Below are 20,587 nucleotides of genomic sequence, written 5' to 3' on the forward strand. Positions count from 1 at the left end.
ATGTAGGTCCACGCTTTCGTATAGCCCCCATACAAAATGACGCGTGACGCGTCGTCGTTTTAAGGAATTTTTAAGATATTTGGCCCATTTTACCACCGAATTGGTTGTAATTTGGTACTTTGTGTCTCCAGAGGCCAACAAATATTCCTACTAAAGTTGGGTTATATAGGTCCACGTTTTGGTATAGCCCCCATATAAGGCCCCATATAAAGTACGCGTCATTTTAATATATTTTGAATGTATTAGACCCATTTGACCACAGAATTGGTTGTAATTTGGTATTTTGTGTCTTCAGAGGCCAGAAAACATTCCTACCAAAGTTGGGTTATATAGGTCCACGTTTTGGTATAGCCCCCCCATAAGGCCCCTTATAAAGTACACGTCATTTTAATATATTTTGAATGTATTAGACCCATTTGAATAAAGAATCGGTTGTAACTTTGTATTTTGTGTTTCCAGAGGCTAAAAACATTTCTACCATAAAATGTTTATATAGGTCCACGTGTTGATATAGGCCCCATAATACAATATCTCCCGATTTTCGATATTTTGAACGTTTTAGCCTCATTATCACACCGATATGGCTGAAATTTGGTATTTAGTCTTCTTTAGGCGTATAAAACTTTCCCCCAGCAATTTGTAGGTATAGGTTCACGCCATCATATAGCCCCCATAGAACGGTACCTTCCGAATTTCGGTATTTTGAAGGTTGTGGCCACATTAATCCACCCAAATGGCGGAAATTTGTGGTGGAGGGTATAAAAAGTTCGGCCCGACCGAACTTAACGCTTTTCTTACTTGTTTTCTATTAATTTTGCTTAGCCTGAAAATAAGGCCAAAACTGATACCAACTTAACTGAGCTCATTTAGGTGGGGAATTTCATAGAATAAATTATCCGGTCCGCCCATTCGGACCCTAACCCCGTCGGGAACTTTTATAAGTCCCAATATCTATCTAAATATCGTTTTTTTTTTGTTTCTACAACATTTCGATGATTATTACAAAAGACTAAATATTGACAATTTTTTTAGATAACTTTTTATTGATTTTTTTTGTTTTAGTTTGTAGTAAAGATAAGGTTAAATAAATTTATGTTTAAATTTGATTGAGAAAATGAATATGGAGTAAGTTTTAATCCTTTGGGAGGGGATCGGATATAAGGGGTAACTAAGGCGATGGAGGGAGTTTGTGGGGTCCATGAAAGAAAGGTGATGGAACGCTGTGGGCCAAGGAAGGGCGGGCTGAGTGAGGTGTCTGTACACCAAGGGCCTCAGTTCTAAAGACTATCTTCCATGTAAAAGTGTGTATTATGTTTCGTGTAGTTTTTTTTTGCATGTATTTTTCTGATATGATCACCTGCTTGTTTAAAGGGTTGAGGACCGCTCTGAGATAGGCTTTTGAGCAGCCGGAGGGCCAAGCTTCTAATGGGATCATAACATGCTGTTCTTTTCAACTCACAGAATTCGAAGAATTCTTAGTTGATACGTGCTGACATGTTGCAAAATATTTTGATTTTGGTGTTTCTTTGGAAAAGCCGAAAAGAGAGTGTGATTCTCATCATAAGAGAATACTAGACACTTAAAGAGTTCGGTTTTTCGCTAAAAAGGCATAATTTCAAAATCATGATATTGGTAGCGATCAGTAAAATTTTGCAACACTGTCAGTTCGTTTTGAAAAAACATTACTCTCTGTAATAGAGGGTAATAAATGAAGTTGAGCCAATGGGGGAATACTCCACTCAAGCAATCGAAAATGAGATTGAATTTATTTATTTATTTATTTAAGTTAAGGACTCTCGTCCTTGTAAGTTAAAATAAAAACACTCCGTCAACAGACGGAAAGGAATTAACACTTTGAGATATTTGTCACTAATTTATTCAATGAAACTAATTTAACACTTATTCACTAATTTAAATGGAACACTATCGCGATTCACTCCCGAACTCCAACTGAATTCTGGCTTTTGCTGTTCTTGGCTTCAAGCCTCCAGTTGTTGGCAGCGATGCCGTAATTATGCTGCCAAATATGTTTCCCATAAATGCAATATGTTGACGGTGCAACTCGTGTTGAGGTTGAGTGTCTGTGGGAAGGTATCATATTCCAATTTCGCAATATATTGAAAGTGCTAAATGCAGGTTCAGTGTCCATGAGAACATATCGTATTGCAGTTTCGCAATGTATGGTAAATGCTGATTATGCGGCACGTGTAATAGAGAAATAGCTTGGCACAGTCTGCACAATCTGCGTCCCGCAGATCAGGATGTGAGGGCGTATTTTGTTGTAGAATTGACAGGTTAAGTTTAGGAAGTTCTTTCTTTGATGTCAATTTCCTCCAGATTATTAGAATTAGACCCATTAGTAGGAACAGGCCCAATGATTCTGTCGTCATGAACCATGTTGTTTTCTCCTTTAGGTAACCCAAAAGCCGTATATTCGTTGAAGCCATTTCGTGAATGAGATTAAGGTTTACAGACAAGCTTTTATTCGTGATGGTGGCTAACACAGGTGGGAGAACTTGCATTCCAGAACTGGTAATACTCCAATACATTTTATTGTTGATCGTCAAGGATTCGTTTTCCATTTGTAGAATGAAGGAGCCATCGAGGTGGCGAGACGTCTTGTTGGACCAAATGCTACCGTTAAAGTTGTCCAAAAATAATGTGTCCTCCTTAAGTAGTTCACCCTTCGATTCTGAACTAGTTATATAGCGGCAAGCTGTTTGGCCACCCTTCAAAAGTCTTGGCAGGCAACCTTCCTCTGACAACAGATCAAGCGTGTCCTTTTTACATACCATGGCAGTGCTTAGACGAAGGCATTTGTCCTTGATACCATATGTTTCGTCCTTGTTCATAAGTATCGTTTTATAACCCAAATCCACTTTTTGACCCTTTTTGAAAACTGCTCGTACAATCAGGTGATTGAATTTGGTTTCCTCTACCTTTGGCATCGACAATATGTAGAGCAGGCGGGTGCCATTCGAGTAAATAGAAGGTTCGCTATATTCGATGGCTTCGATGAAATTGCTGTAGGGAAGGACTTCTATTTCGCCTATTAATTTATTTATCTCTTCTTTGTTCACGCTAAGACTAATTCACCTACTTCATCTTTTAGAATCATCACCTTGTGTTGTATCTCTTGTGAAAACTTTGCTTGAATGTTGTGTCCCAGGATATCATTTGTTGCAGTAACGGCTCCATTAAGAGTTCGCAAGATCTCCTGAGTTTTTATGGAAATTTCAGAGTTTATCTTGTATTGCTCATTGTTATTAGAAATTAGTGTAGACTGACTTCGCAGAATCTCATCCCAATCTGAAGCATCAGGCGAGCCAGCTAACCATTTCCAGGCTGACCCAATCCAGTTAATTGAGCGTTTGCGTCTCTCGACTTTGGGTCCCTTTAGTTCGTCTAGTTGAATTTGAATTTTTTCCAGCTGAAACTTAATAACATCCTTGATACCGCTGGTTTCGTTCATCATGTTGTTTTCATCCTTCAATCGATTCAATATGTTCTCGTAGCGTTGTAAGTCGATATTGTGAATTAATTTGAAGTGTCCATTGATCATCCAGCCATAGTCATCACGAATCGTCAAGAATGGGGAGTCCAGATTAAATACAACATATGCTTGTGCAGATGCACAGAGGCACAACCTAAGAAACAATTATAGTCTAGTGGCTTAAGTCTATCATGTGTATTAAAACATAGCAGTTGTTTATGATAAAAAATTGTATGCAGACTATAAATGTAAAATAATTCTTATTTCATAGATATTGAACCAAAATTGTAACAAATTATTATAAAATTTCGAAAGTGATTGAATAATTATGTAGTAATTATTACTGTTATGTAATTATGCAGTGTTAAAACTATTTATTCTAAACATTCAATAACAATGCCAAATGTCAATGCCGAATTTTTTACACTTTCTTAATTTTTATCAAATTTAGATTCTAAATGAGAATTATCGAAATCTTCTTATTCTAATGGGTTAGTAGTAGAGTGTTAGTTTAATGGACTGAGAGGAGTTCAGGGAGACGGAGTAGTTTCCATTAGATGAAACAAATAACAGGGGAGTGGGATATTTGTTTTAATTGGTAATGATTAGTGCGGGCTTTCTTTTTTTTACTTATGACCCTTTGGGTTCCTTTTAGTTTTTTTTATCTGTGACCCAATGGGTTCCTTTTTTTTATATTTTATATTTGTGACCCAATGGGTTCCTTTTGTTCGTAATATTTTGTATTTTTGACCCAATGGGTTCCTTTTATTTTTAATATTTTATATTTGTGACCCAATGGGTTCCTTTTATTTGTAATATTTTGTATTTTTTGACCCAATGGGTTCCTTTTATTTTTAATATTTTATATTTGTGACCCAATGGGTTCCTTTTATTTGTAATATTTTGTATTTTTTGACCCAATGGGTTCCTTTTTTGTTATATTATATATTTGGCGATTACTTTCGGAATGCAGGCGTGAACTCAGATGACATAGGAAGGCCCATGTTGATCCCTTTTAGCCATAGCCTTTATCTATTGCTAGAGCCTACTCATGGCATGAGTACCTTCACCGTCAATTAAAGCCATAGAATCCCGGTGGAGTTGGACCACTTCGAATACCACCTCTCGGACCACCGAGTTAACTGGAATTGAACCAATGCGATGTATCGAATACAAATATTGGACAATTTGCACCCAGACCGCCAGGGCTAGATATCTATGCATGAGCCATCTTACCTCTTGACCAGTAATCGCTTTTGTGGTTTAAACATTTTTAATGTCTGATTTGTGGAATTTCTTACCACTTTGTGTAATAATAGTGACGTTTCTATCTTGAGAAACAGTTTCTTTTTTATATAAGGGTTTTTCTTTGATTTTTATTTGTTTGTTGGAAATGAATAATTCATCTCCATTAGTGAAATCGCGAGGAAGCGAGCGAGTTTTGTTATTTCGGGCGTTTCTTGTTTCTTGTTCTTACTACACGAACAGCCTTAATGTCTTCGAATGTGTGTTCTCTAAAGTTTGCCATCTCCTGGTAATTTATTCTAGCAGTTCTATTAAGGAAAACATCAGCGGGTTTTCGTTTTAACAGAATGTATGGTATTATTGTATCTATCCACGGTTATAGCTACACGCTCCTTAGGTGTCAATCTAGGGAGATCTTTACAAAGACACCGATATATTTCGATTAATGTGGAATGCAACCTCTCGATCTGCCCATTTGTTTCACTTCGCTGTGTCGGCGTTTGATAAATTTCAATCCCTAATGATCGAATGTAATTTAACACAAGCGGGGTTAAAAATCCATGCTCGTTGTCTATAACCAGAACGCGTGGAACGGTAAAATAATGAAGGGCAATAGTTAATTTCATTTTTAAATGTGGGGATGACTTATTTTTAATTGGAAATAGCTTTGCAAATTTAGTAAATTTGTCAATACAACTTAGGTATTTCTATTTATCTATATCAAATAAATCAATATGAAGTATTTCACAAGGATAACTTGGAATTGGAGTTGGTTGCATATGTGGCTTTGAGGGATGTCTGTCGTATTTATTTATTTTACACGTCTCACAATTTTTAATGTATTCCCGAATTTGCCTTGACATAGCTGGGAAATAATATTTCTCAAGAATTTGTTCCCTATTTTCGCGTGCATTACGATAGCACGTTTATGTTCCTGTTCTATAATGTTAAAAACTCTGTCGGCTAACCTGACATCCTCAACCATGCGTTGTGTTATTCGGATTCTATATCTATAAAAATGATTGGTGTAGACATCTTGTAATGAGGGAATGAAGGATTCCGGAATTTTTATTCCGTTTATAACGTTAGGATTTAAAATTTTCTTCAGCGCATTAGTAAGGGATTCACTAGTCATTATAGGGAATGTAACGAAAAATCTTTTATAACCCTGATGAGGCTCTCCACTACACTCAAAACTCGCTCCCTGTCGTAAAATTATTTGATTTTTGAATACATTTATGGGTGACTCTACATGCGGTATTAGGTCTGAACTGTCTTGTTCAGCTGAATGCATTGTTCCCTCTGAGGCAGTGTCGGTTTCGGATGACGGATCAGCTGGATGCATTGTACCCTCTGAGGCAGTGTCGGTTTCGGATGACGGATCAGCTGGATGCATTGTACCCTCTGAGGCAGTGTCGGTTTCGGATGACGGATCATTTGTGGAGGATGCTGGTTGAGCAACGATGGAGTCGGTGAGTGCGTTCACTTCCGTTCTAAGACGGGAGAGTGCATCGGCGACCACATTCGTTTTTCCCGGTTTGTAGATTAACTCGCAGTTATATTCTTCGATACGCGCTTTCCATCGCTTGAGCTTGGCATTATAGTTACGGTTACTTAAAGAAAAGGTTAAGGGTTGATGATCAGTATAAATCCTTATTTTTCACGTGCCATAAAGGTACGACCGCAAATTATCGCCTATTAATTTATTTATCTCTTCTTTGTTCAAGAGGTTACTATTTACAATGTTAGCCTTGGCCATTTGGCACGCTAAGACTAATTCACCTACTTCATCTTTTAGAATCATCACCTTGTGTTGTATCTCTTGTGAAAACTTTGCTTGAATGTTGTGTCCCAGGATATCATTTGTTGCAGTAACGGCTCCATTAAGAGTTCGCAAGATCTCCTGAGTTTTTATGGAAATTTCAGAGTTTATTAGAAATTAGTGTAGACTGACTTCGCAGAATCTCATCCCAATCTGAAGCATCAGGCGAGCCAGCTAACCATTTCCAGGCTGACCCAATCCAGTTAATTGAGCGTTTGCGTCTCTCGACTTTGAGTCCCTTTAGTTCGTCTAGTTGAATTTGAATTTTTTCCAGCTGAAACTTAATAACATGCTTGATACCGCTGGTTTCGTTCATCATGTTGTTTTCATCCTTCAATCGATTCAATATGTTCTCGTAGCGTTGTAAGTCGATATTGTGAATTAATTTGAAGTGTCCATTGATCATCCAGCCATAGTCATCACGAATCGTCAAGAATGGGGAGTCCAGATTAAATACAACATATGTTTGTGCAGATGCACAGAGGCACAACCTAAGAAACAATTATAGTCTAGTGGCTTAAGTCTATCATGTGTATTAAAACATAGCAGTTGTTTATGATAAAAAATTGTATGCAGACTATAAATGTAAAATAATTCTTAATTCATAGATATTAAACCAAAATTGTAACAAATTATTATAAAATTTCGAAAGTGATTGAATAATTATGTAGTAATTATTACTGTTATGTAATTATGCAGTGTTAAAACTATTTATTCTAAACATTCAATAACAATGCCAAATGTCAATGCCGAATTTTTTACACTTTCTTAATTTTTATCAAATTTAGATTCTAAATGAGAATTATCGAAATCTTCTTATTCTAATGGATTAGTAGTAGAGTGTTAGTTTAATGGACTGAGAGGAGTTCAGGGAGACGGAGTAGTTTCCATTAGATGAAACAAATAACAGGGGAGTGGGATATTTGTTTTAATTAGTAATGATTAGTACGGGCTTTCTTTTTTTTTACTTATGACCCTTTGGGTTCCTTTTAGTTTTTTTATCTGTGACCCAATGGGTTCCCTTTTTTTATATTTTATATTTGTGACCCAATGGGTTCCTTTTATTTGTAATATTTTGTATTTTTTGACCCAATGGTTCCTTTTTTGTTATATTTTGTATTTTTGACCCAATGGGTTCCTTTTATATTTAATATTTTGTATTGTGACCCAATGGGTTCCTTTTATTTGTAATATTTTGTTTTTTTGACCCAATGGGTTCCTTTTATTTTTAATATTTTATATTTGTGACCCAATGGGTTCCTTTTATTTGTAATATTTTGTATTTTTTGACCCAATGGGTTCCTTTTAGTTGTAATATTATATATTTGGCGATTACTTTCGGAATGCAGGCGTGAACTCAGATGACATACGAAGGCCCATGTTGATCCCTTTTAGCCATAGCCTTTATCCATTGCTAGAGCCTACTCATGGCATGAGTACCTTCACCGTCAATTAAAGCCATAGAATCCCGGTGGAGTTGGACCACTTCGAATACCACCTCTCGGACCACCGAGTTAACTGGAATTGAACCATTGCGATGTATCGAATACAAATATTGGACAATTTGCACCCAGACCGCCAGGGCTAGATATCTATGCATGAGCCATCTTACCTTTTGACCAGTAATCGCTTTTGTGGTTTAAACATTTTTAATGTCTGATTTGTGGAATTTCTTACCACTTTGTGTAATAATAGTGACGTTTCTATCTTGAGAAACAGTTTCTTTTTTATATAAGGGTTTTTCTTTGATTTTTATTTGTTTGTTGGAAATGAATAATTCATCTCCATTAGTGAAATCGCGAGGAAGCGAGCGAGTTTTGTTATTTCGGGCGTTTCTTGTTTCTTGTTCGTGTAGTAAAAGAGCCTTAATGTCTTCGAATGTGTGTTCTCTAAAGTTTGCCATCTCCTGGTAATTTATTCTAGCAGTTCTATTAAGGAAAACATCAGCGGGTTTTCGTTTTGTAACAGAATGTATGGTATTATTGTATCTATCCACGGTTATAGCTACACGCTCCTTAGGTGTCAATCTAGGGAGATCTTTACAAAGACACCGATATATTTCGATTAATGTGGAATGCAACCTCTCTATCTGCCCATTTGTTTCACTTCGCTGTGTCGGCGTTTGATAAATTTCAATCCCTAATGATCGAATGTAATTTAACACAAGCGGGGTTAAAAATCCACGCTCGTTGTCTATAACCAGAACGCGTGGAACGGTAAAATAATGAAGGGCAATAGTTAATTTCATTTTTAAATGTGGGGATGACTTATTTTTAATTGGAAATAGCTTTGCAAATTTAGAAAATTTGTCAATACAACTTAGGTATTTCTATTTATCTATATCAAATAAATCAATATGAAGTATTTCACAAGGATAACTTGGAATTGGAGTTGGTTGCATATGTGGCTTTGAGGGATGTCTGTCGTACTTATTAATTTTACACGTCTCACAATTTTTAATGTATTCGCGAATTTGCCTTGACATAGCTGGGAAATAATATTTCTCAAGAATTTGTTCCCTATTTTCGCGTGCATTACGATGAGCACGTTTATGTTCCTGTTCTATAATGTTAAAAACTCTGTCGGCTAACCTGACATCCTCAACCATGCGTTGTGTTATTCGGATTCTTTATCTATAAAAATGATTGGTGTAGACATCTTGTAATGAGGGAATGAAGGATTCCGGAATTTTTATTCCGTTTATAACGTTAGGATTTAAAATTTTCTTCAGCGCATTAGTAAGGGATTCACTAGTCATTATAGGGAATGTAACGAAAAATCTTTTATAACCCTGATGAGGCTCTCCACTACACTCAAAACTCGCTCCCTGTCGTAAAATTATTTGATTTTTGAATACATTTATCGGTGACTCTACATGCGGTATTAGGTCTGAACTGTCTTGTTCAGCTGAATGCATTGTTCCCTCTGAGGCAGTGTCGGTTTCGGATGACTGATCAGCTGGATGCATTGTACCCTCTGAGGCAGTGTCGGTTTCGGATGACGGATCAGCTGGATGCATTGTACCCTCTGAGGCAGTGTCGGTTTCGGATGACGGATCATTTGTGGAGGATGCTGGTTGAGCAACGATGGAGTCGGTGAGTGCGTTCACTTCCGTTCTAAGACGGGAGAGTGCATCGGCGACCACATTCGTTTTTCCCGGTTTGTAGATTAACTCGCAGTTATATTCTTCGATACGCGCTTTCCATCGCTTGAGCTTGGCATTATAGTTACGGTTACTTAAAGAAAAGGTTAAGGGTTGATGATCAGTATAAATCCTTATTTTTCACGTGCCATAAAGGTACGACCGCAAATTATCGCCTATTAATTTATTTATCTCTTCTTTGTTCAAGAGGTTACTATTTACAATGTTAGCCTTGGCCATTTGGCACGCTAAGACTAATTCACCTACTTCATCTTTTAGAATCATCACCTTGTGTTGTATCTCTTGTGAAAACTTTGCTTGAATGTTGTGTCCCAGGATATCATTTGTTGCAGTAACGGCTCCATTAAGAGTTCGCAAGATCTCCTGAGTTTTTATGGAAATTTCAGAGTTTATCTTGTATTGCTGATTGTTATTAGAAATTAGTGTAGACTGACTTCGCAGAATCTCATCCCAATCTGAAGCATCAGGCGAGCCAGCTAACCATTTCCAGGCTGACCCAATCCAGTTAATTGAGCGTTTGCGTCTCTCGACTTTGGGTGCCTTTAGTTCGTCTAGTTGAATTTGAATTTTTTCCAGCTGAAACTTAATAACATCCTTGATACCGCTGGTTTCGTTCATCATGTTGTTTTCATCCTTCAATCGATTCAATATGTTCTCGTAGCGTTGTAAGTCGATATTGTGAATTAATTTGAAGTGTCCATTGATCATCCAGCCATAGTCATCACGAATCGTCAAGAATGGGGAGCCCAGATTAAATACAACATATGCTTGTGCAGATGCACAGAGGCACAACCTAAGAAACAATTATAGTCTACTGGCTTAAGTCTATCATGTGTATTAAACATAGCAGTTGTTTATGATAAAAAATTGTATGCAGACTATAAATGTAAAATAATTCTTATTTCATAGATATTAAACCAAAATTGTAACAAATTATTGTAAAATTTCGAAAGTGATTGAATAATTATGTAGTAATTATTACTGTTATTTAATTATGCAGTGTTAAAACTATTTATTCTAAACATTCAATAACAATGCCAAATGTCAATGCCGAATTTTTTACACTTTCTTAATTTTTATCAAATTTAGATTCTAAATGAGAATTATCGAAATCTTCTTATTCTAATGGGTTAGTAGTAGAGTGTTAGTTTAATGGACTGAGAGGAGTTCAGGGAGACGGAGTAGTTTCCATTAGATGAAACAAATAACAGGGGAGTGGGATATTTGTTTTAATTAGTAATGATTAGTACGGGCTTTCTTTTTTTTACTTATGACCCTTTGGGTTCCTTTTAGTTTTTTTATCTGTGACCCAATGGGTTCCTTTTTTTATATTTTATATTTGTGACCCAATGGGTTCCTTTTATTTGTAATATTTTGTATTTTTTGACCCAATGGTTCCTTTTTTGTTATATTTTGTATTTTTGACCCAATGGGTTCCTTTTATATTTAATATTTTGTATTGTGACCCAATGGGTTCCTTTTATTTGTAATATTTTGTTTTTTTGACCCAATGGGTTCCTTTTATTTTTAATATTTTATATTTGTGACCCAATGGGTTCCTTTTATTTTTAATATTTTGTATTTTTTGACCCAATGGGTTCCTTTTAGTTGTAATATTATATATTTGGCGATTACTTTCGGAATGCAGGCGTGAACTCAGATGACATAGGAAGGCCCATGTTGATCCCTTTTAGCCATAGCCTTTATCCATTGCTAGAGCCTACTCATGGCATGAGTACCTTCACCGTCAATTAAAGCCATAGAATCCCGGTGGAGTTGAACCACTTCGAATACCACCTCTCGGACCACCGATTTAACTGGAATTGAACCAATGCGATGTATCGAATACAAATATTGGACAATTTGCACCCAGACCGCCAGGGCTAGATATCTATGCATGAGCCATCTTACCTCTTGACCAGTAATCGCTTTTGTGGTTTAAACATTTTTAATGTCTGATTTGTGGAATTTCTTACCACTTTGTGTAATAATAGTGACGTTTCTATCTTGAGAAACAGTTTCTTTTTATATAAGGGTTTTTCTTTGCTTTTTATTTGTTTGTTGGAAATGAATAATTCATCTCCATTAGTGAAATCGCGAGGAAGCGAGCGAGTTTTGTTATTTCGGGCGTTTCTTGTTTCTTGTTCGTGTAGTAAAAGAGCCTTAATGTCTTCGAATGTGTGTTCTCTAAAGTTTGCCATCTCCTGGTAATTTATTCTAGCAGTTCTATTAAGGAAAACATCAGCGGGTTTTCGTTTTGTAACAGAATGTATGGTATTATTGTATCTATCCACGGTTATAGCTACACGCTACACCGATATATTTCGATTAATGTGGAATGCAACCTCTCTATCTGCCTATTTGTTTCACTTCGCTGTGTCGGCGTTTGATAAATTTCAATCCCTAATGATCGAATGTAATTTAACACAAGCGGGGTTAAAAATCCACGCTCGTTGTCTATAACCAGAACGCGTGGAACGGTAAAATAATGAAGGGCAATAGTTAATTTCATTTTTAAATGTGGGGATGACTTATTTTTAATTGGAAATAGCTTTGCAAATTTAGTAAATTTGTCAATACAACTTAGGTATTTCTGTTTATCTATATCAAATAAATCAATATGAAGTATTTCACAAGGATAACTTGGAATTGGAGTTGGTTGCATATGTGGCTTTGAGGGATGTCTGTCGTACTTATTTATTTTACACGTGTCACAATTTTTAATGTATTCGCGAATTTGCCTTGACATAGCTGGGAAATAATATTTCTCAAGAATTTGTTCCCTATTTTCGCGTGCATTACGATGAGCACGTTTATGTTCCTGTTCTATAATGTTAAAAACTCTGTCGGCTAACCTGACATCCTCAACCATGCGTTGTGTTATTCGGATTCTATATCTATAAAAATGATTGGTGTAGACATCTTGTAATGAGGGAATGAAGGATTCCGGAATTTTTATTCCGTTTATAACGTTAGGATTTAAAATTTTCTTCAGTGCATTAGTAAGGGATTCACTAGTCATTATAGGGAATGTAACGAAAAATCTTTTATAACCCTGATGAGGCTCTCCACTACACTCAAAACTCGCTCCCTGTCGTAAAATTATTTGATTTTTGAATACATTTATCGGTGACTCTACATGCGGTATTAGGTCTGAACTGTCTTGTTCAGCTGAATGCATTGTACCCTCTGAGGCAGTGTCGGTTTCGGATGACGGATCAGCTGGATGCATTGTACCCTCTGAGGCAGTGTCGGTTTCGGATGACGGATCATTTGTGGAGGATGCTGGTTGAGCAACGATGGAGTCGGTGAGTGCGTTCACTTCCGTTCTAAGACGGGAGAGTGCATCGGCGACCACATTCGTTTTTCCCGGTTTGTAGATTAACTCGCAGTTATATTCTTCGATACGCGCTTTCCATCGCTTGAGCTTGGCATTATAGTTACGGTTACTTAAAGAAAAGGTTAAGGGTTGATGATCAGTATAAATCCTTATTTTTCACGTGCCATAAAGGTACGACCGCAAATTATCGCCTATTAATTTATTTATCTCTTCTTTGTTCAAGAGGTTACTATTTACAATGTTAGCCTTGGCCATTTGGCACGCTAAGACTAATTCACCTACTTCATCTTTTAGAATCATCACCTTGTGTTGTATCTCTTGTGAAAACTTTGCTTGAATGTTGTGTCCCAGGATATCATTTGTTGCAGTAACGGCTCCATTAAGAGTTCGCAAGATCTCCTGAGTTTTTATGGAAATTTCAGAGTTTATCTTGTATTGCTGATTGTTATTAGAAATTAGTGTAGACTGACTTCGCAGAATCTCATCCCAATCTGAAGCATCAGGCGAGCCAGCTAACTATTTCCAGGCTCACCCAATCCAGTTAATTGAGCGTTTGCGTCTCTCGACTTTGGGTCCCTTTAGTTCGTCTAGTTGAATTTGAATTTTTTCCAGCTGAAACTTAATAACATGCTTGATACCGCTGGTTTCGTTCATCATGTTGTTTTCATCCTTCAATCGATTCAATATGTTCTCGTAGCGTTGTAAGTCGATATTGTGAATTAATTTGAAGTGTTCATTGATCATCCAGCCATAGTCATCACGAATCGTCAAGAATGGGGAGTCCAGATTAAATACAACATATGCTTGTGCAGATGCACAGAGGCACAACCTAAGAAACAATTATAGTCTAGTGGCTTATGTCTATCATGTGTATTAAAACATAGCAGTTGTTTATGATAAAAAATTGTATGCAGACTATAAATGTAAAATAATTCTTATTTCATAGATATTAAACCAAAATTGTAACAAATTATTATAAAATTTCGAAAGTGATTGAATAATTATGTAGTAATTATTACTGTTATGTAATTATGCAGTGTTAAAACTATTTATTCTAAACATTCAATAACAATGCCAAATGTCAATGCCACTTTCACACACACTTTCTTAATTTTTATCAAATTTAGATTCCAAATGAGAATTATCGAAATCTTCTTATTCTAATGGGTTAGTAGTAGAGTGTTAGTTTAATGGACTGAGAGGAGTTCAGGGAGACGGAGTAGTTTCCATTAGATGAAACAAATAACAGGGGAGTGGGATATTTGTTTTAATTAGTAATGATTAGTACGGGCTTTCTTTTTTTTACTTATGACCCTTTGGGTTCCTTTTAGTTTTTTTATCTGTGACCCAATGGGTTCCTTTTTTTTATATTTTATATTTGTGACCCAATGGGTTCCTTTTATTTGTAATATTTTGTATTTTTTGACCCAATGGTTCCTTTTTTGTTATATTTTGTATTTTTGACCCAATGGGTTCCTTTTATATTTAATATTTTGTATTGTGACCCAATGGGTTCCTTTTATTTGTAATATTTTGTTTTTTTGACCCAATGGGTTCCTTTTATTTTTAATATTTTATATTTGTGACCCAATGGGTTCCTTTTATTTGTAATATTTTGTATTTTTTGACCCAATGGGTTCCTTTTAGTTGTAATATTATATATTTGGCGATTACTTTCGGAATGCAGGCGTGAACTCAGATGACATAGGAAGGCCCATGTTGATCCCTTTTAGCCATAGCCTTTATCCATTGCTAGTACCTTCACCGTCAATTAAAGCCATAGAATCCCGGTGGAGTTGAACCACTTCGAATACCACCTCTCGAACCACCGAGTTAACTGGAATTGGACCAATGCGATGTATCGAATACAAATATTGGACAATTTGCACCCAGACCGCCAGGGCTAGATATCTATGCATGAGCCATCTTACCTCTTGACCAGTAATCGCTTTTGTGGTTTAAACATTTTTAATGTCTGATTTGTGGAATTTCTTACCACTTTGTGTAATAATAGTGACGTTTCTATCTTGAGAAACAGTTTCTTTTTTATATAAGGGTTTTTCTTTGCTTTTTATTTGTTTGTTGGAAATTAATAATTCATCTCCATTAGTGAAATCGCGAGGAAGCGAGCGAGTTTTGTTATTTCGGGCGTTTCTTGTTTCTTGTTCGTGTAGTAAAAGAGCCTTAATGTCTTCGAATGTGTGTTCTCTAAAGTTTGCCATCTCCTGGTAATTTATTCTAGCAGTTCTATTAAGGAAAACATCAGCGGGTTTTCGTTTTGTAACAGAATGTATGGTATTATTGTATCTATCCACGGTTATAGCTACGCTCCTTAGGTGTCAATCTAGGGAGATCTTTACAAAGACACCGATATATTTCGATTAATGTGGAATGCAACCTCTCTATCTGCCCATTTGTTTCACTTCGCTGTGTCGGCGTTTGATAAATTTCAATCCCTAATGATCGAATGTAATTTAACACAAGCGGGGTTAAAAATCCACGCTCGTTGTCTATAACCAGAACGCGTGGAACGGTAAAATAATGAAGGGCAATAGTTAATTTCATTTTTAAATGTGGGGATGACTTGTTTTTAATTGGAAATAGCTTTGCAAATTTAGTAAATTTGTCAATACAACTTAGGTATTTCTGTTTATCTATATCAAATAAATCAATATGAAGTATTTCACAAGGATAACTTGGAATTGGAGTTGGTTGCATATGTGGCTTTGAGGGATGTCTGTCGTACTTATTTATTTTACACGTCTCACAATTTTTAATGTATTCGCGAATTTGCCTTGACATAGCTGGGAAATAATATTTCTCAAGAATTTGTTCCCTATTTTCGCGTGCATTACGATGAGCACGTTTATGTTCCTGTTCTATAATGTTAAAAACTCTGTCGGCTAACCTGACATCCTCAACCATCTTGTAATGAGAGAATGAAGGATTCCGGAATTTTTATTCCGTTTATAACGTAAGGGATTCACTAGCCATTATAGGCAATGTAACGAAAAATCTGTTATAACCCTGATGAGGCTCTCCACTACACTCAAAACTCGCTCCCTGTCGTAAAATTATTTGATTTTTGAATACATTTATCGGTGACTCTACATGCGGTATTAGGTCTGAACTGTCTTGTTCAGCTGAATGCATTGTACCCTCTGAGGCAGTGTCGGTTTCGGATGACGGATCAGCTGGATGCATTGTACCCTCTGAGGCAGTGTCGGTTTCGGATGACGGATCAGCTGGATGCATTGTACCCTCTGAGGCAGTGTCGGTTTCGGATGACGGATCATTTGTGGAGGATGCTGGTTGAGCAACGATGGAGTCGGTGAGTGCGTTCACTTCCGTTCTAAGACGGGAGAGTGCATCGGCGACCACATTCGTTTTTCCCGGTTTGTAGATTAACTCGCAGTTATATTCTTCGATACGCGCTTTCCATCGCTTGAGCTTGGCATTATAGTTACGGTTACTTAAAGAAAAGGTTAAGGGTTGATGATCAGTATAAATCCTTATTTTTCACGTGCCATAAAGGTACGACCGCAAATTATCAAGTGCCCAAACGATCGCCAAGAGCTCCTTCTCATTGGTGGCGTAATTTTCCTCCGACTTGTTGAGTGAACGCGATATATAGGCAATAGGTCTATCCTCGCCGATAGTACCCTGTGATAGCACCGCTCCAATAGCGTAGTCTGATGCGTCCGTCGTTAGATTAAATGGTTTTGTAAAATCGGGGAAGGCCAAAACGTCGGCAGAAACTAATAGCTGTTTTAATTCCCTAAATGCTGTTAGAGCCTCTTCGTTCAATTCTATTTTTACTTTTTTTGAAGCATTTGCCCGTATTTGTGCATTTTCTCCCCTAGTCAAGTTGGTTAGTGGTTTTGCTACCTTGGCATAATCTCTAATAAATTTCCTATAATAGGAGGTCATCCCAAGGAAGCTTTTCAATTCTTTAAGGTTTTGTGGAGACAAAATAGTTTTTATGGCTTCTACTTTCTTTGAATTGGCATGTACTCCATCTGGAGTAATTACATAACCGAGAAACTCAACTTCCCTTTCTAGGAAGCAGGTTTTTTCCAAATTTACTTTTACATTAGCGTCCATAAGGCGCATGAATACTTTCTCCACATTATCCAAATGTTCTTCTAAATTTTCTCCAAATACAATTATGTCATCAATGTAAACATAACAAATTGTCCCAATATATTGTTTCAACACGTCATCAATCATTCTTTGGAAAATTGCAGGTGCGTTCTTTAAACCAAATGGCAACCGCAGATATTCATATTGTCCATTCATAGTAGAAAATGCTGTTTTTGGTATGTCAGAATCTTTCATGGGTATCTGGTGGAAGCCTGAGGTAAGATCGATTGTTGTAAAATAATTAGCCTCACCGAGGCTGCAGAGGGTTGCCTTTATATCAGGAATGGGGTAGGTATCAGCAATCGTTATGCTGTTCAATCGTTTATAATCTATTACCATACGGACTATCCAGATTGGGGAATTATAAGGACTTTTTGATGGACGAATTATTCCTCCCTCAAGCAATTCATTTACTTGTCTCTCTACCTCATCTCTCATACAAGTGGGATAGGGATAACTCTTACTATAAATAGGGTCAGGAACGGATGTTCTTATCTCCGCCCGTATGTTTGTATCCACTAATTCATTACCACTAAGTGGCTCAAAAAGTTTCGAGTATTTTCCCAATATAGTGTCAATCTTACCATGAATACGATGGGGTAAAATCTTCCCTATTGTGAAAAACACATCTGATGAAGCACGCGCTTTGAGAGGGATTTCATACTTCCCTATTATAAGGAGATCGTTTTTTCCTGTCTATCATTGCCCCCACTTGTTTTAATGTATCATCCCCGATGATACCAGAAAAATTACCTAAATTAGGTAATATAAAAAAATCAATTTTTGTCGCGTTCCCAATGCTGTTGAATATTTCTATTTGTGATTTGTTTTTAATAGTAACGTTTCCCCCGACAGACGCCTCCTTAAACATCCTTTTTACAGGAACAAAGCATTGAACTACCCCTTCCTTAATATAATTTTTGTTTGCGCATGTATCAATTAAAAAATCTAGTACCCGACCATCCGATAAGACATATTCTATGTATGGTACGCTAGATGGCCGGACTCCAAAAAACCCTCTGGGTTCTCATCATTCAATTGATCTTGGTTTAGTTCCTCACCTAATTCTTGTTCTTTATTTTCTGAAAGAGTGTGATAAAGCTTTTGTTGCTTGCGCGGATAATTTTCTGACGCTCCTCCTCTTTTGAAAGGATTTGGCATGGTAGAATGATAAAAGGTAGTCGCATCTGTCAAATTTAGATAAATACAACCCTGTACGTCTGTACGGCAGCGTGTCAAATACAGAATAACAATAATACGGCATGACATTTCATAACAAAAACAAAACAGGTTTGTTTATTTCTTGAAGTACATACAAATACATAAAAAATTTTTCTGAAAATTAAAAAAAGCAAAACTAGTATAATTTATTCATGCTCTCGATATTTTATTTATATAACTTCCTGACCATACATCTCGCGTGCGCAGCGTGTAGAAATTCTATACTAACAACAACGAATGATGCCGTATCATTATGTTTCGAAAAATCAAACAGGAATCAATAGAATTATGAAAATATATTGACAATTGGCAACGAATTATAGACCTTCACAGCAGTAGTGACAATTGCCGGGGAACAATACCCAGCAGAAGTAGCAACAAATACATTCAGAACCATTCCCACATCTGGCTGGTCCCACGTTCGTTATTTCACCATCAGGTATTCTCCATTGACACAAACAGTCCTACTATTTTTTTGTTAATCTAACTGCGCTATTGTATCTACAGGGGAAAAGAATGATTGCAGACAAGAACATCACCATCACAACAGCTAGATGAACAAAATCATGTTTTTATCAGTTTAAATCATGACATCCAAAGTAGCTAATAAGCATCGATATCCGAACAAATGATTAAATGCGGCCCAATGGATACCGCTGAACAACACGTTAATCCTGGACTGCTGATAAAGAATCATTTATGGTCCATGTATATTGAACTTATTTATTCCTATGGCGGAATAATTTCATCCAACGAAAGTCATATCGAAATGAACTGTTATTTTAAGAATACACTGAATTGAAAAATACAATTCCCATACCCTTGAAGATGAAAAAGATCTTAATTTTTAATTTTTTATAATTTTTATTAATAAATGCTTCTTGAGACATTAAAAATGTTACTCTTTTTAAATCTATTATACTTATTTATATTTTGGTCACGTTTGTTGTTGCAAATATGTTCGTTCGTACATTTCTGTTATTTGGTTCTGCAAACTGCTCTGGAGCGTCCAGGAGATAGGTCAGTTGATTTACCGGGGCAATTAAACATATGCAAATTGAGTGTGGGCCCAATCCTCATAAAGTGCCTATGTTGGTTATTGTGCCATCAATTTCAAATCATCTATCTTAACTGGGCTAAAACCACTGTACCTCTGTGCTGCCTGCGCAACTACATCAGTGTGCCCACTATATGTTGGCAACACCCAAGCAAGTACTCAGTGTATCGACATATTGTTGCGATCCTTCTTCGTCTCCTCGTGAATATGGTCCACTTGTGTCATGAGGAGCCACCTGGCAAGTTGTAAAGTTCTTCCACTGTTCAGCGCGTATATTCGCATACGACACTGGAGTCACATAGCATACCACAGACCGGCCTATAGCTTTATAAAGTGTTTGTTCGTCAACACCCAAAAGCTGCGGGCAGCGACTTGCTACTTCCGAGTCACCATTGTTGTTGTTGCAGCATAGGCACCTGCTGGCCGAAACGCTTTTGGTTTCTGGTCAATTCAATGAATCCGCTGCCGTGTTATTGGTGAAGCACCACGTTAACGAAATAGCACCACTATCTCGGAGCTTGCCTCCCTGTCGATTTTGCGCAGCATAGACATTGTTCGAATCATCACAGCAATAAGGAATCTTTTAACAGATTGATTAATATCGTAGATGTACAAAGAAAGCTAATTTTTACGCCGTTTTCTTATTTAATAAAAAAATCAAATGAAAGTTTAATAAATACTGACATTTGTAAACATGTACACACATACATACATATGTACATAAATATTTTCTGTCAAATTCACTTTGACAATGAATGTACTTCAAATTCATAATTTGAAAAAAATTTTAATCATACGGTAGCATGAAATTACCTTTCTTGTTGTACCATGGGATTTGGTCTATTCATATAATTTATATTCTTGGTTTGAATTGAAGGGTCCACCTCCATTTTTTCCACCGAAGGATATGAAGAGGAATTTTGGTTTCCTCGCTGTGGATAGCGATGTTCCACTGAACTTTGTTTTCGATGATCTTGGAAACGCCAGTGTGGTTTTGGTGGCAATTGGGGTGGCTTATTTTTAGTTTGATAAGAAGGATTATTTGGCAGACTGTTAATTGGCACTGAAACTCGATTATTAACTGATTGGTTATGAATGGAGGA

The sequence above is a fragment of the Musca autumnalis genome, unplaced genomic scaffold (genome assembly GCF_047663935.1).
Source record: "Musca autumnalis isolate F117 unplaced genomic scaffold, ASM4766393v1 scaffold_3, whole genome shotgun sequence".
NCBI lineage: Eukaryota > Metazoa > Arthropoda > Insecta > Diptera > Muscidae > Musca > Musca autumnalis.